The sequence below is a fragment of the Schistocerca nitens genome, chromosome 2 (assembly GCF_023898315.1).
Source record: "Schistocerca nitens isolate TAMUIC-IGC-003100 chromosome 2, iqSchNite1.1, whole genome shotgun sequence".
Classification (NCBI taxonomy): Eukaryota; Metazoa; Arthropoda; class Insecta; order Orthoptera; family Acrididae; genus Schistocerca; species Schistocerca nitens.
The window spans coordinates 718,274,160-718,288,631 of record NC_064615.1 but is presented as its reverse complement, the minus strand read 5'-3'; the positions used below and the strand labels follow the sequence as shown (position 1 = coordinate 718,288,631).

At 41.3% G+C, this 14,472-nt stretch overlaps 1 protein-coding gene across 4 annotated transcripts in view; it reads left to right on the top strand.

Moving 5' to 3' along the window:
* Nucleotides 1-14,472, top strand: part of LOC126236895 (schwannomin-interacting protein 1 homolog) — an 816,191-nt gene that overhangs the window by 307,072 nt on the left and 494,647 nt on the right. The window lies entirely within an intron of this gene.

Genomic DNA, 14,472 nt, shown 5'->3' with positions numbered 1-14,472 from the left:
TGCTTAGGTAGCAGAATTCCTTAACTTCATTGACTTCGTGACCATCAATCCTGATGTTAAATTTCTCGCTGTTCTCATTTCTACTACTTCTCATTACCTTCGTCTTTCTCCGATTTACTCTCAAACCATACTGTGTACTCATTAGACTGTTCATTCCGTTCAGCAGATCATTTAATTCTTCTTCACTTTCACTCAGGATAGCAATGTCATCAGCGAATCGTATCATTGATATCCTTTCACCTTGTATTTTAATTCCACTCCCGAACCTTTCTTTTATTTCCATCATTGCTTCCTCGATGTACAGATTGAAGAGTAGGGGCGAAAGGCTACAGCCTTGTCTTACACCCTTCTTAATATGAGCACTTCGTTCTTGATGTCCACTCTTATTATTCCCTCTTGGTTGTTGTACACATTGTATATGACCCGTCTTTCCCTATAGCTTACCCCTACTTTTTTCAGAATCTCGAACAGCTTGCACCATTTTATATTGTCGAACGCTTTTTCCAGCTCGACAAATACTATGAAAGTGTCTTGATTTTTCTTTAGCCTTGCTTCTATTATTAGCCGTAACGTCAGAATTGCCTCTCTCGTCCCTTTACTTTTCCTAAAGCCAAACTGATCGTCACCTAGCGCATTCTCAATTTTCATTTCCATTCTTCTGTATATTATTCTTGTAAGCAGCTTCGATGCATGAGCTGTTAAGCTGATTGTGCGATAATTCTCGCACTTGTCAGCTCTTGCCGTCTTCGGAATTGTGTGGATGATGCTTTTCCGAAAGTCAGATGGTATGTCGCCAGACTCATATATTCTACACACCAATGTGAATAGTCGTTTTGTTGCCACTTCCCCCAGTGATTTTAGAAATTCTGATGGAATGTTATCTATCCCTTCTGCCTTATTTGACTAAGTCCTCCAAAGCTCTTTTAAATTCCAATTCTAATACTGGATCCCCTATCTCTTCTAAATCGACTCCTGTTTCTTCTTCTATCACATCAGACAAATCTTCACCCTCAAAGAGGCTTTCAGTGTATTCTTTCCGCCTATCTGCTCTCTCCTCTGCATTTAACAGTGGAATTCCCGTTGCACTCTTAATGTTACCACCGCTGCTTTTAATGTCACCAAAGGTTGTTTTGACTTTCCTGTATGCTGAGTCTGTCCTTCCGACAATCATATCTTTTTCGATGTCTTCACATTTTTCCTGCAGCCATTTCGTCTTAGCTTCCCTGCACTTCCTATTTATTTCATTCCTCAGCGACTTGTATTTCTGTATTCCTGATTTTCCCGGAACATGTTTGTACTTCCTCCTTTCATCAATCAACTGAAGTTTTTCTTCTGTTACCCATGGTTTCTTCGCAGCTACCTTCTTTGTACCTATGTTTTCCTTCCCAACTTCTGTGATGGCCCTTTTTAGAGATGTCCATTCCTCTTCAACTGTACTGCCTACTGCGCTATTTCTTATTGCTGTATCTATAGCGTTAGAGAACTTCAAACGTATCTCGTCATTCCTTAGTACTTCCGTATCCCACTTCTTTGCGTATTGATTCTTCCTGACTAATGTCTTGAACTTCAGCCTACTCTTCATCACTACTATATTGTGATCTGAGTCTATATCTGCTCCTGGGTACGCCTTACAGTCCAGTATCTGATTTCGGAATCTCTGTCTGACCATGATGTAATCTAATTGAAATCTTCCCGTATCTCCCGGCCTTTTCCAAGTATACCTCCTCCTCTTGTGATTCTTGAACAGGATATTTGCTATTACTAGCTGAAACTTGTTACAGAACACAATTAGTCTTTCTCCTCTTTCATTCCTTGTCCCAAGCCCATATTCTCCGGTAACCTTTTCTTCTACTCCTTCCCCTACAACTGCATTCCAGTCGCCCATGACTATTAGATTTTCGTCCCCCTTTACATACTGCATTACCCTTTCAACATCCTCATACACTTTTTCTATCTGTTCATCTTCAGCTTGCGACGTCGGCATGTATACCTGAACTATCGTTGTCGGTGTTGGTCTGCTGTCGATTCTGATTAGAACAACAAGGTCACTAAACTGTTCACAGTAACACACCCTCTGCCCTACCTTCCTATTCATAACGAATCCTACACCTGTTATACCATTTTCTGCTGCTGTTGATATTACCCGATACTCATCTGACCAGGAATCCTTGTCTTCCTTCCACTTCACTTCACTGACCCCTACTATATCTAGATTGAGCCTTTGCATTTCCCTTTTCAGATTTTCTAGTTTCCCTACCACGTTCAAGCTTCTGACATTCCACGCCCCGACTCGTAGAACGTTATCCTTTCGTTGATTATTCAATATTTTTCTCATGGTAACCTCCCCCTTGGCAGTCCCCTCCCGGAGATCCGAATGGGGGACTATTCCGGAATCTTTTGCCAATGGAGAGATCATCATGACACTTCTTCAATTACAGGCCACATGTCCTGTGGATACACGTTACTTTTAATATTTCCGTTAAACAACAAATTTCATCTTCGTCTCGAATGTCTTGTTGCTACCGCGTGTTGTCCAATAGTGATACACAACTCAGATGTCCTACTTTTTCATTTTTTTTCCCCCTCCAATATTAAGCGCACAGTCAGAAGTGCTTATATAGTACCTTTATTGTTTGTTTGTTAAACTGTTGTTTCTACTGGAGTTCTTTATTTTTTCTTTCCATATATACATTTACTCCCCCCACCATGAAACATGGACCTTGCCGTTGGTGGGCATGCTAGCGTGCCTCAGAGCGATACAGACAGCCGTACCGTAGGTGCAACCACAACGGAGGGGTGTCTGTGGAGAGGCCAGACAAACGTGTGGTTCCTGAATAGGGCAACGGTGTGGATGATTGACTTATCTGGCCTTGTAACATTAACCAAAACGGCCATGCTGTGCTGGTACTGCGAACGGCTGAAAGCAAGGGGAAACTACAGCCGTAATTTTTCCCGAGGGCACACAGCTTTACTGTATGGTTAAACGATGATGGTGTCCTCTTGGCTAAAATAATCCGGAGGTAAAATAGTTCCCCATTCGGATCTCCGGGCGGGGACTACTCAGGAGGACGTAGTGATCAAAAGAAACAAAACGCGTTCTACGGATCGGAGAGTGGAGTGCCAGGTCCCTTAATCGGGCAGGTAGGTTAGAAAATTTAAAACGGGAAATGGATAGGCTAAATTTAGATATAGTGGGAATTAGTGAAATTCGATGGCAGGAGGAACAAGATTACTGGTCAGGTGAATACAGGGTTATAAATACAAAATCAAATAGGGGTAATGCAAGAGTAGGTTTAACAATGAATAAAAAATAGGAGTGCGGTTAAGCTACTACGAACAGCATAGTGAACTCATTATTGTAGCCAAGATAGACACGAAGCCCACGCCTACCACAGCAGCAAAAGTTTATATGCCAACTAGCTGCGCAGAGGTTGATGGAATATATTGTAACGTTGTTGCTTTAATTTGGTATGAAATCGGTGCTAATAGACAATAAAAGCGGTTTAAAAGCTGTGAGCTGTCTGGGGAAGTTAACCTTGCATTACTGAGCAACTGTTTCACCAGGTATCCAGTCTAGCTTACCAAATTCCCAAGCAGACTAACATTAATTATAATCTTATAATAGTCATACGACAACCGGTGATTATATATATATATATATATATATATATATATATATATATATATATATATATATATATATATAAGAGAATTTAAATAAAAAGAAATAAATCAGTTTATATTTGGAAATTTATTTTAACATTGATCATTGAAATTTCAGCATTATAAACTTGAGTCATAACTAAGCTGGTGCCTTATTTAGGACTGTGAAAATGTGATTTTGTAATCTTACAGAACACATCAAATAGGGAGCCAAGATTGGGAGACTACATACAACACTACATTCATAAAATAACACACAAAGAACGTTGAAACATATGCAAGAGGAAATTAACCACAACCAACCGATTCAATTTTCACCCAAAGAAGTTACGTTCGTAGTGCAATCCTGTCCGTCATGTAATTACCACACATTGGTATACTAAATTCATACTAACTCTCTGTGAAATCTTCCCGAAAAAAATAGCTGAGGGCTACTTTGATGCTTTCACCACATGCTTCACGTGGTCAACTTGGTTTACACAAAGAGTGTAACTCCACAATAATTTTGATAATTAAAATAAATTACATCGAAACGCAATTTACTAAAGAAAAACCTCGAACTGGTTACTATCGTCTTACTATTAACCTGATGGGTCAAACAGTTGTATAATCACGTGGTACTGGTCTCATGAAGTACACCCCACGTGGGTTGAACATAAAGAAAAGTTGCTATATTAAAAAAATATTGTCAAGACGAGACGTTATAGTCACACGAGCATTCGCATTTAAGATTGATGATCTTAGAGTTACTGATCAACACGTGGTTCCACTTTACTCACAAAGTAGTGACAAAGCAACTACTGGAAGATATTCTGAACTGTACACTAGAATCACACTGCGTTGCAATTTAAGATAACATTAGATATTTTAGAGCTAAACCTGAAATAAAGGTGATTAAATTTTCAGTTAGGCTGAACTTAAGAAATCCATTGTTCTACGGACTTAGCAGACACGCGCTTAGCCGGAGATCTTACCACTTCAGACGCTCGCCGCGGACAGACTGCCGTGGTCCCTTCCTGAGGGGTGGCTTCTGTATACAAAACGGAAGTGACCAGAGAGGCAGCTTCCTATACCAACATGACAACGGACGGACAGGACCATACTAAGGATAGAAACCTCTTTGCTTTTAGAAAGCGTAGCTACCTGTTCCGACGTTGGTCCTACTGTTCTCTAGCAGACAGGCTTGTCTGCTACCATCCAGCATGCCCACTAGAAATACATTTTCTCATTCATCCTCTCACACAGAATGGAAGGGGGATGTCAGTCTCTTATCATATACAGTATATAAAAGAAAGCGGATGTAGGTTCCGTATGAGACTGTGTGACATGAATTACATATCAACTGTGTTTTAAAGTGTAGTAGTGTGACAGATCGTTCTTGTTTATGTGTAAAAGTAACACGTTCCACTGCTCAGTCTCCTCCCAGATAGTCAGAAACACCACAGTAAATTTAGAAGAGGAATTTATGCCGTAAATGACAACATATTTAAGAAATTAACATGAAAGGAATCCACCAGAGACCTTTCAATATGATGAGATGAAAGAAATTATTCAGATAGTGAAAGGAGACGAAAATATAATACTCATGGGGGACTGGAATTCGGTAGTAGGAAAGGAAGAGGAGGAAAAATAGTAGGTGAATATGGAATGGGGGTAAGGAATGAAAGAGGAAGCCGCTTGGTAGAATTTTGCACAGAGCATAACTTAATCATAGCTAAAACTCGGTTTAAAAATCATGAAAGAAGGCTGAATTTGTGGAAGAGGCCTGGAGACACTGAAACGTTTTTCAGATAATATAGTGGTAAGACTGAGATTTAGGCTCAAATGGCTCTGAGCACTATGGGTCTTAACTGCTGAGGTCGTCAGTCCCCTAGAAATCAGAACTACTTAAACCTAACTAACCTAAGGACATGACACACATCCACGCCCGAGGCAGGATTCGAACCTGCGACCGTAGCGGTCGCGCGGTTCCAGACTGTAGCGCCTAGAACCGCTCCGCCGCCGCGGCCGACTGAGATTTAGGAACCAGGTTTTAAATAGTAAGGTATTTCCAGGGGAAGATGTGGATTCTAACCACAATCTATTGGTTATGAACTGTAGATTAAAACTGAAGAGACTGCAAAAAAGTGGGAATTTAAGGAGATGGGACCTGGATAAACTGAAAGAACCAGAGGTTGTAGAGAGTTTCAGAGAGAGCATTAGGGAACGATTAACAACAACAGGGGAAAGAAATACAGTAGAAGAATAGTGGGCAGATTTGAGACATGAAATACTGAAGGTAGCGAAGATCAAGTTGGTAAAAAGACGGGGGCTAGTAGAAATCCTTGGGTAACGGAAGAGATACTGAATTCAGTTGATGAAAGAAGATAATATAAAAATGCAGTAAATGAAGCAGGCAAAAAGGAATACAAACGTCTCAAAAATGAAATCGACAGGAAGTGCAAAACGTCTGAGCAGGGATGGCTAGAGGACAAATGTAAGGCTGTAGAGGCATATATCACTAGCGGTAATATAGACGCTCCCTACTTGAAAATTAAAGAGATCTTTGGAGAAAAGAGAACCACTTGTATGAATACCAAGAGCTCAGATGGAAAACTAGTTGTAAGCAAAGAAGGGAAAGCAGAAAGGTGGAAGGAGTATATACAGGGTCTATACAAAGGCGATGTACTTGAGGGCAATATTAGGGAAATGGAAGAGGAAGTAGGTGAAGATGAAATGGCAGATATGATACTGCGTGAAGAATTTGACAGAGCACAGAAATATCTAAGTCAAAACAAGGTCCCGGGAGTAGACAACCTTCAATTAGAAATACTGCTAGACTTGGGAGAGCCAGCCCTGAAAAAACTCTACCTTCTAGTGAGCAAGATACATGAGACAGGCGAAATACCCTCAGACTTCAAGAACAATATAATAATTTCAATCCCAAAGAAAGCAGGTGTTGACAGGTGTGAAAATTACCGAACTATCAGTTTAATAAGTCACAGCTGCAAAATACTAACGCGAATTCTTTACAGACGAATGGAAAAACTGGTAGAAGCCGACCTCGGCGAAGATAAGTTTGGATTCCGCAGAGATGTTGGAACACGTGAGGCAATACTGACCCTACGACTTATCTTAGAAAATAGATTAAGGAAAGGGAAACCTACATTTCTAGCATTTGTAGACTTAGAGAAAGCTTTTGACAATGTTGACTGGGATACTCTCTTTCAAATTCTGAAGGTGGCAGGGGTCAAATACAGCGAGCGAAAGGCTATTTACAATGTGTACCGAAACCAGATGGCAGTTACTAGAGTCGAGGGACATGAAATGGAAGTAGTGGTTGGGAAAGGAGTGAGACAGGGTTATAGCCTATCCCCGACGTTATTCAATCTATACATTGACCAAGCAGGAAAGGAAACAAAAGAAAAATTTGGAGTAGGAATTAAAATCCATGGAGAAGGAACAAAAACTTCCGAGGTTTGACGATGAAATTGTAATTGTGTCTGAGACTGCAAAGGACCTGGAAAAGCAGTTGAAAGGAATGGACAGTGTCTTGAACGGATGCGATAAGAAGAACATCAACAACAGCAAAACGAGGATAATGGAATGTAGTCTAACTGAATCAGGTGATGCTGAGACAATTGGATTAGGAAATGAGGCACTTAAAAGTAGTAGATGAGTTTTGCTATTTGGGGAGCAAAATAACTGAGATGGTCGAAGTAGGAAGGATATAAAATGTAAACTGGCAACGGCAAGGAAATCGTTTCTGAATAAGAAAAATCTGTGAACAACGAGTATAGATTTAAGTGTCAGGACGTCTTTCCTCAGAATATTTATATGGAGTATAGCCCTGTGTGGATGTGAAACGTGGACGATAAAGAGTTTAGATAAGAGGAGAATAGAAGCTTTCGAAATGTGGTGCCACAGAAGAATGTCGAAGATTAGATGGGTAGATCATGTAACTAATGAGGATGTACTGAATAGAATTGCGGAGAAGAGGAATTTGTGGTACAACTTGTCTAGAAGAAGGGATAGGTTGGTAGGAGATGTTCTGAGGCATCAAGATATCACCAATTTAGTAATGGAGGGCAGGGTGGAGGGTAAAAATCGTAGAGGGAGACCAAGACATGAATATACTAAGCAGATTCAGAAGGATGTAAGGTGCAGAAGTTACTTGTAAATGAAGAAGCTTGCACAGGATAGAGTAGCATGGAGGCCTGCATCAAACCAGTCTCTGGACTGAAGACCGCAACAACAACAACAACAACACATATTTTTACATCGGTTGAAATAACTTCTTGTGCGTATACCTTCCACAGACATCAGAGGCTTTGTATGTAGATAGATACCTCCGACTTCTGTGTATTTGTTTGGTGTCATAACATTAATGGTTTCTTACATGCTGACTACTCATCTGAATCGCCTATTTCTTCCACGTCAGTCTCTCCTCTTCTTTTGTAACGCATCGTTCGTAAATATCTTGAGAACATTTGACGGATGTATTACACCATTACAGATATGTTAAGAAAACGTGCCCTTTACAGACATAACTGCTTCATTTTTAAAGTAAGGTTCAGGAGCAGTCACAGTTGTTTCCCACAATGAAGCTTTCATACAACTAGATATGATACTTTCGTAAAAAGGTGACGTGTGTGTTTTCTCTTTATCTTGCGCTGTTTAATATCCTCGCAACTGTTTATATTTAATGGTAAGTTGGAAATATGTATTTTCTAGATTTTTGGTTGTGTTTACAACCTTATTTTGTAAAGGCCTTAGAGTTACTTAATCCATCTATCTGACCTTTTATCCTACACTTAACAAAGTTGCGTCACTACTGTATAGGTTTTATCTCTCCAAAGTATAGTTTTCATGCAGATCCCTTTGATTTTTCCTATTTTCATTTTCTGTTAAATTTCATTAACAGTCTTCCAATATCCGTTCTTTTTCCATTAATATAATTTTCAAGAAACCTAAACTGTTGACGTCCCATCCCACCCCTTCCAGTCTTGTGGTTCTTACTTTTAGCGATAAAATGCAGTCTGTGCTGATTCATAAACTGCTTTTTCGCCTCCACCTTCGCTATATATATTGCACTCTGTTATCCATTAGCACTTTCCTGAAAAAACGTCAACACTTATACTTAATCCATTTCGTCTGAGAATTTATTCATTTCATACTGCGCTGAACTTAGTCCGCCTGTTTATTTAAATATTTGTGTAATCATATACGTTCTATACAGAGTCTCCCCTTAATGTTGCGATGAACTTCGAGGTGTTGTAGAGGGTGGCTTGAGGAGCAAATCGAGGATATGAACCCGTGTCTGGAAATGTCATCCAATGACCCTACAGAGCGTCGAAGTTACAGGCTCCGGCGCCTTCCGTTAGGCCACCCCATCGGCAGCAAACGAGACATCGCACGCTGACGGACATTAGGCAGTTATTCAGTGATCGCGACTGACTGCCACAATCGTCAATGGAGAAGATGGAGCTATATGCTGCGTAGGCAGGCCTTGTCTTCTACGAATGTGATTCTCCGCTGGCTTGGTGTAAGACAGCTTTGGACACTGGTTTCCATCTGCAGTTTATTTTTCTATTGTAAACCGAAAAACATTGGAGTATCATTCATAGGAGACAAGGCCTATCTGCGAAGCAGTTATGTTCATCTTCTCCACAGGTGATCGTGGTAATCAGTCGCTATCACTCAGTAACAAAAAACATTGTGATACTTTTCGCATAAGTCCGTCAGAGCACAAAGTCACACTTGCTGCCGAAGAGATGGCCTAGCGATATGCGCCGGAGCCTATAATTTCGACGCTCTGTATCGTCACTGAATGACGTTTTTGGACGCGGGTTCTTGTCTTCTCTTTGTTCCTCAAGACACCCTCTACAATACGCTCTAAGTTTGTTGCACCATTTCCGGGACAGCATGTGTACAGTGTTGTCTTCTGTAGCTTTCGCCAAGTATCACTTGACATTTTAAAAAGTGGTGTTCCCAGCATGCTTTTGCAGTCCTTCTTATCTCAGCCTCGCGTCTCATTTGTTTCTCAAAAAAGTGTTCGCGGCATGATTTTAAAATCTGTATTGTAACAGCCTCTCAATTCTCTCATTTTACGAATAGGTATCCTCAGCATGCTTTTGAAATCCAACCCGTAAGAGCCTGTTCTCACCCTCATTTCTTTTCTGCAATACTACTTCTCCTGTAATTCTGCCTTTCTTTCTCTCGCCTACTACAACATTTTATTCTTCTAAGACCGTCGAAAGTTCATTCATCCTCACATACTTTATTAATTCCACAATTTACTCTTGTACATGGTGTTTCACAATTCCTGTTACACGCTTCTAGAGGTTGTAGAGGAGTCTTCGTAGGTACAGTAGGAGAAACCGGTGTCCGAAAATGAACCGTTTGGATGTAAAACAAATTTGAAGACCCGATCATTATCACATGCACACAGCGGAGACAGTGACTTCTTACATTTGTATTCTCCAGGAGTCCATTGCATGGGCAGTGTTTCGAGTAGTCTTCGTCGGGTCGTCTTCTGCTTGACGAAGGACGTTCTTTCCAAAATTAAGAGATTGGCCCGTCCATCGAGCACCACAGCGACCCCTCCTAGCTGTGAACGTACCAGTTTCTCGTCGCCGTTGTTGTAGTTGGACGAAAATTGTCAGTTTGTGCGCGTAGAGTGTAGCGGCAGATTTTAAAGTGATCTGGTTTTTAAACTTATCTTACACCCAAACAATACACTTCCCGGACATGAGTTCCTCAACAAAAAATTATCTATTGTACATCCCCTAGAAATCTTTAATAGCAATTGCGAAACGTCCTGCATGTGTCAATGTACATTTCGAAGTCAAAGCTTCATCATCACGGCTTCAGTTTTTGTGTAAGAACCACAATTCTTATGTCAACGAGCCAATTGCAGTTTGAGAAATTATTGTGGAATATACAGGGTGAGTCACTAACTATTGCCACCAAGAATAACTCCGAAAGTATGATAGGAGATGAGAAGTTTGGGGAACTAAAGTTGCAAGGGACAATGGGGGCCATAATGTATATGACTTTGGTTTTTTGTTGCCAGGTGGGGTCGCTTCGGAGATGTGAAGGTCAACTTTGTTTATTTTTTTTTAATGGGATGCTATAGTTCGGTACTTATTTGCTGATAGTGGCTATTGAGACGAATCCAATCATGTGTAACAGTAAGGTCTTTGAAGGACAACGAAGGTCACAAAGGTGGCATGAACGTCCATTTGCACAAGGTGTTCGAAGTGATGACCATTGGTATCAATGCAGTGCTGCAATCTTCTTATCATGGATTGAGTGGTATTCCTTATCACTTCGGCACTTATCGAAGCACATGCTCCGACAATTCTCTCTCGCATACCTTCAGGTGTAGTTGGAACGTCTTTATAAACAATGTCTTGTACGAATCCCCATAAGAAAAATTCCAGAGGCATCAAGTCCGCCGAACGAGCAGGCCACTACACATCTCCTCCGCGTCCGATACAATCCAATGATTTGGAATTGTCTTTGCAACTCATTTCTAGCCATCAGCGTAAAATTTAGCGGATACCCATCGTGTTGATACCACATTCTGTTCCTAAAGGTATTTCTTCCTATCACAGACCTAATGTTTCTTGCAGGAATGTGGTGTACTTCCTACCATTAAGATTTCATTCGATGAAAGAGGGGCCTATATTCTGTCCTCCAGAATCCCACACCATACATTCATCGACCACGGTTTTTGGTGTGTAACTTGCCAAAGCCAACATGGATTTTCAGTTGCCCAATAATGCTTGTTATGCAAATTAACATTTCCATGGTTAGTGAATAATGTAGCCTCGTTAGTAAATAAATTAATAAATGTGTCATCCCTCTGAATCTGAAGATGAGCCCATCGGCAGAATGCAATGCGACGCATACAATCGGTACCAGTTAATTATTGGTGGATACTGATATGGTAAGGATGACATTTATGACGATGCAGAACACGAACAACACTACCCTGGCTTATGCCAGATTCCCTTGCGATTTGACGCGAACTAACACAAGGATCTCGAACAACAGTGGCAAGAGTATCAATTTAAGCTTCCTCGTTATTAACTTTCCTTTGCCAGATATGTTTTCGATGCACTAAATATCCAGATGTTCTCAGTTTATCATACGCATATTTAAATGTACGACGTGTAGGCTGAATACGTTGAGGATATCTTTCAGCGTATAAGTCTCTAGCTCTCATTGAATTTCATTAACATTCTTCGTAAATGAGAAGCATATCGACTTGTTTTTCAAAGGAATACATCATTCTCATTCGCTCGAATGGTGTTTACATGTCAGTGGCGCGTTAGATGGATACCCCGTATTCGGCGAATATTTACTATTTGCAAGATATAATTCGAATGGCTCTGAGCACTATGGGATTTAACTTCTGAGGTCATCAGTCCCCTAGAACTTAGAACTACTTAAACCTAACTAACATAAGGACATCACACACATCCATGCCCGAGGCAGGATTCGAAACTGTGACCGTAGCGGTCGCGCGGTTCCAGACTGTAGCGCCTAGAACCGCACGGCCACTCCGGCCGGCTGCACGATATACGAGAGAGAATTGTCAGAGCATGTTCTTCGATAATTGCCGAAGTGATAAGGAGTACCATTCAATCCGTGACAAGAAGATTGCAGAACTGCATTGATATCTTCTGTAAACGGACGTTTGCCACCTTTGTGACCTTCGTTGACCTTCAAAGACCTTACTGTTACACGTCGTTGGATTCGACTCGACAGCCACTATCAGAAAAGAAGTACCAAACGGTAGCACCCCAATTAAGAAACAAAGTATCTGTAACGGGAGCCCACCTAGAAACAAAAAACGAACGTCATATTATGCCCCCCCCCCCTTCCCTTGTCCTATGCAACATTTGTCTGACAAACTTTTCAGCTACTATCATACTTTCGGAGTTATTCTCGGTGGCAACAGTTAGTTACTCACCCTTTATACAGAAGTACAAAAAAAAAAACATAGTTGAGATTTCAAAGAATAAGTTACACACGTCGTCCTACGCTAAGGCCATTGCGCACCAAGAATAGTGAATTGTCAGAAAAGAGTGCATGATCTAAATTTCCCGCAGACACAGCTCTGCTGCGACACAGATAACAGGTGTTTCACAGTGTTGTAGTGAAATGGCACGCCAGCTGCAAAGGTGCTGCTGTACTGAAGTACGTGGAATGGGAAGATTCGTGTGCGTAAAATATCTAAACTGCACACCGATTCACCGGGAAATTCTGCCTGTATATGGGCGAAATGCAATCTCGTGTCCAGCTGTAGTGAAAACAACTTGAACAAAACCGCAAAGACATGGACTCGACTAATGTCTGAAGTAATGCTGGAGGGAATTCACACCCTGAATCCTGTAGGGCTGTTCATAAATCCGTAAGAGTACAAAGCATGTTGTAAGGCATCCAAGATATGCTTAGTAATGTTCACGTCTGGGGAGTTTGGTGGCCAGCGGAAGTGTTTAAACTCAGAAGAGTGTTCCTGGAGCCACTCTCCAGCATTCTGGAGGTGTGTGGTGTCGCATTGTCCTGCTAGAAATGCCCAAGTCCGTCGGAATGCACAATGGACATGAATGGGTGCAGGTGATCAGACAGGATGCTTACGTACTTGTCACCTGTCAGAGTCATACCTAGACGTATCAGGAGCCCCATATCGCTCCATCTGCACACACCGCACACTATTACAGGGCCTCCACCTGCTTTAACAATCCTCTACTGACTTGCAGGATCCATGGATTCAAGAGGTTGTCTCCACACACGTACACTGAAACTTGCCCTTTGAATGTAAAGAAATATGAAACTTCCCCTTTGAATGTAAAGAAAGACTGTGCTGGTAAACTTCTACGTTATTTGATACTGAAACAGCTGAGTGACACTGAACGTACTCAGACAGTTTTCTCTTTACTTATTCTTATCGTTTATAAACTCACACACAATATTTTAGCGCAACGCAATCTGACTTTTAATTATCCCTACAAAAGAATAGCCCTGGCTAACAATAACCTATCCTTCATGAATCACTTACCTCACCAAAATCTTCGTTACTCGAACTACTGCAATACAGCGAGCGCCAATACTGCCAGCTAAATAAAAGATTCTAACTACTAAAGGTACTAACTATTGATAGGCATATAGTTAGCAAATGAAAGATTTTGATGGAGAACAAACTATGTATTTACCTTAATAGTGTTCAAAAGTCATATATTCGTGACATCCGGTTTGACAAAATTCCTTTTTCTCACGGACACACACGGGTGCCTGTGGGAGGTATAGTGAATTCTTAACTGTATAATTTGTGAAATTGTGGGTGAATAAGATCGTCCGCTCATATTAACATTGCAAAACTCTGGCATCTCTCTCCCCACATCCATCACTGCTGGCGGCGCACCTCCAATTGCCCAATGCTGCGGGCTGTTCACACCCAACTGCCCAACACTACACTAACGAATAATCCAACAATGAGTCCAACCAGCCACAGACCTCACACAGCGCAGTCAGCGATTTTCATACACAGGGCTGCGTGGCGTCACCAACATAAAAACCTAAACAGCCTACTTACAACACATTCATCCACTCGATACAATTGGAAACGAGACTCGTCCGACCAGACAACACGTTTCCAGTCATCAACAGTAGACTGTCGGTGTTGACAGGCCCAGGCGAGACGTGCAGCTTTTTGTCGTGCAGTCATCAAGGGTTCACGAGCGGGCCTTCGGCTCCGAAAGCCCATATCGATAATGCTTCGTTGAACAGTTCGCACGCTGACACTTGTTGATGGCCCAG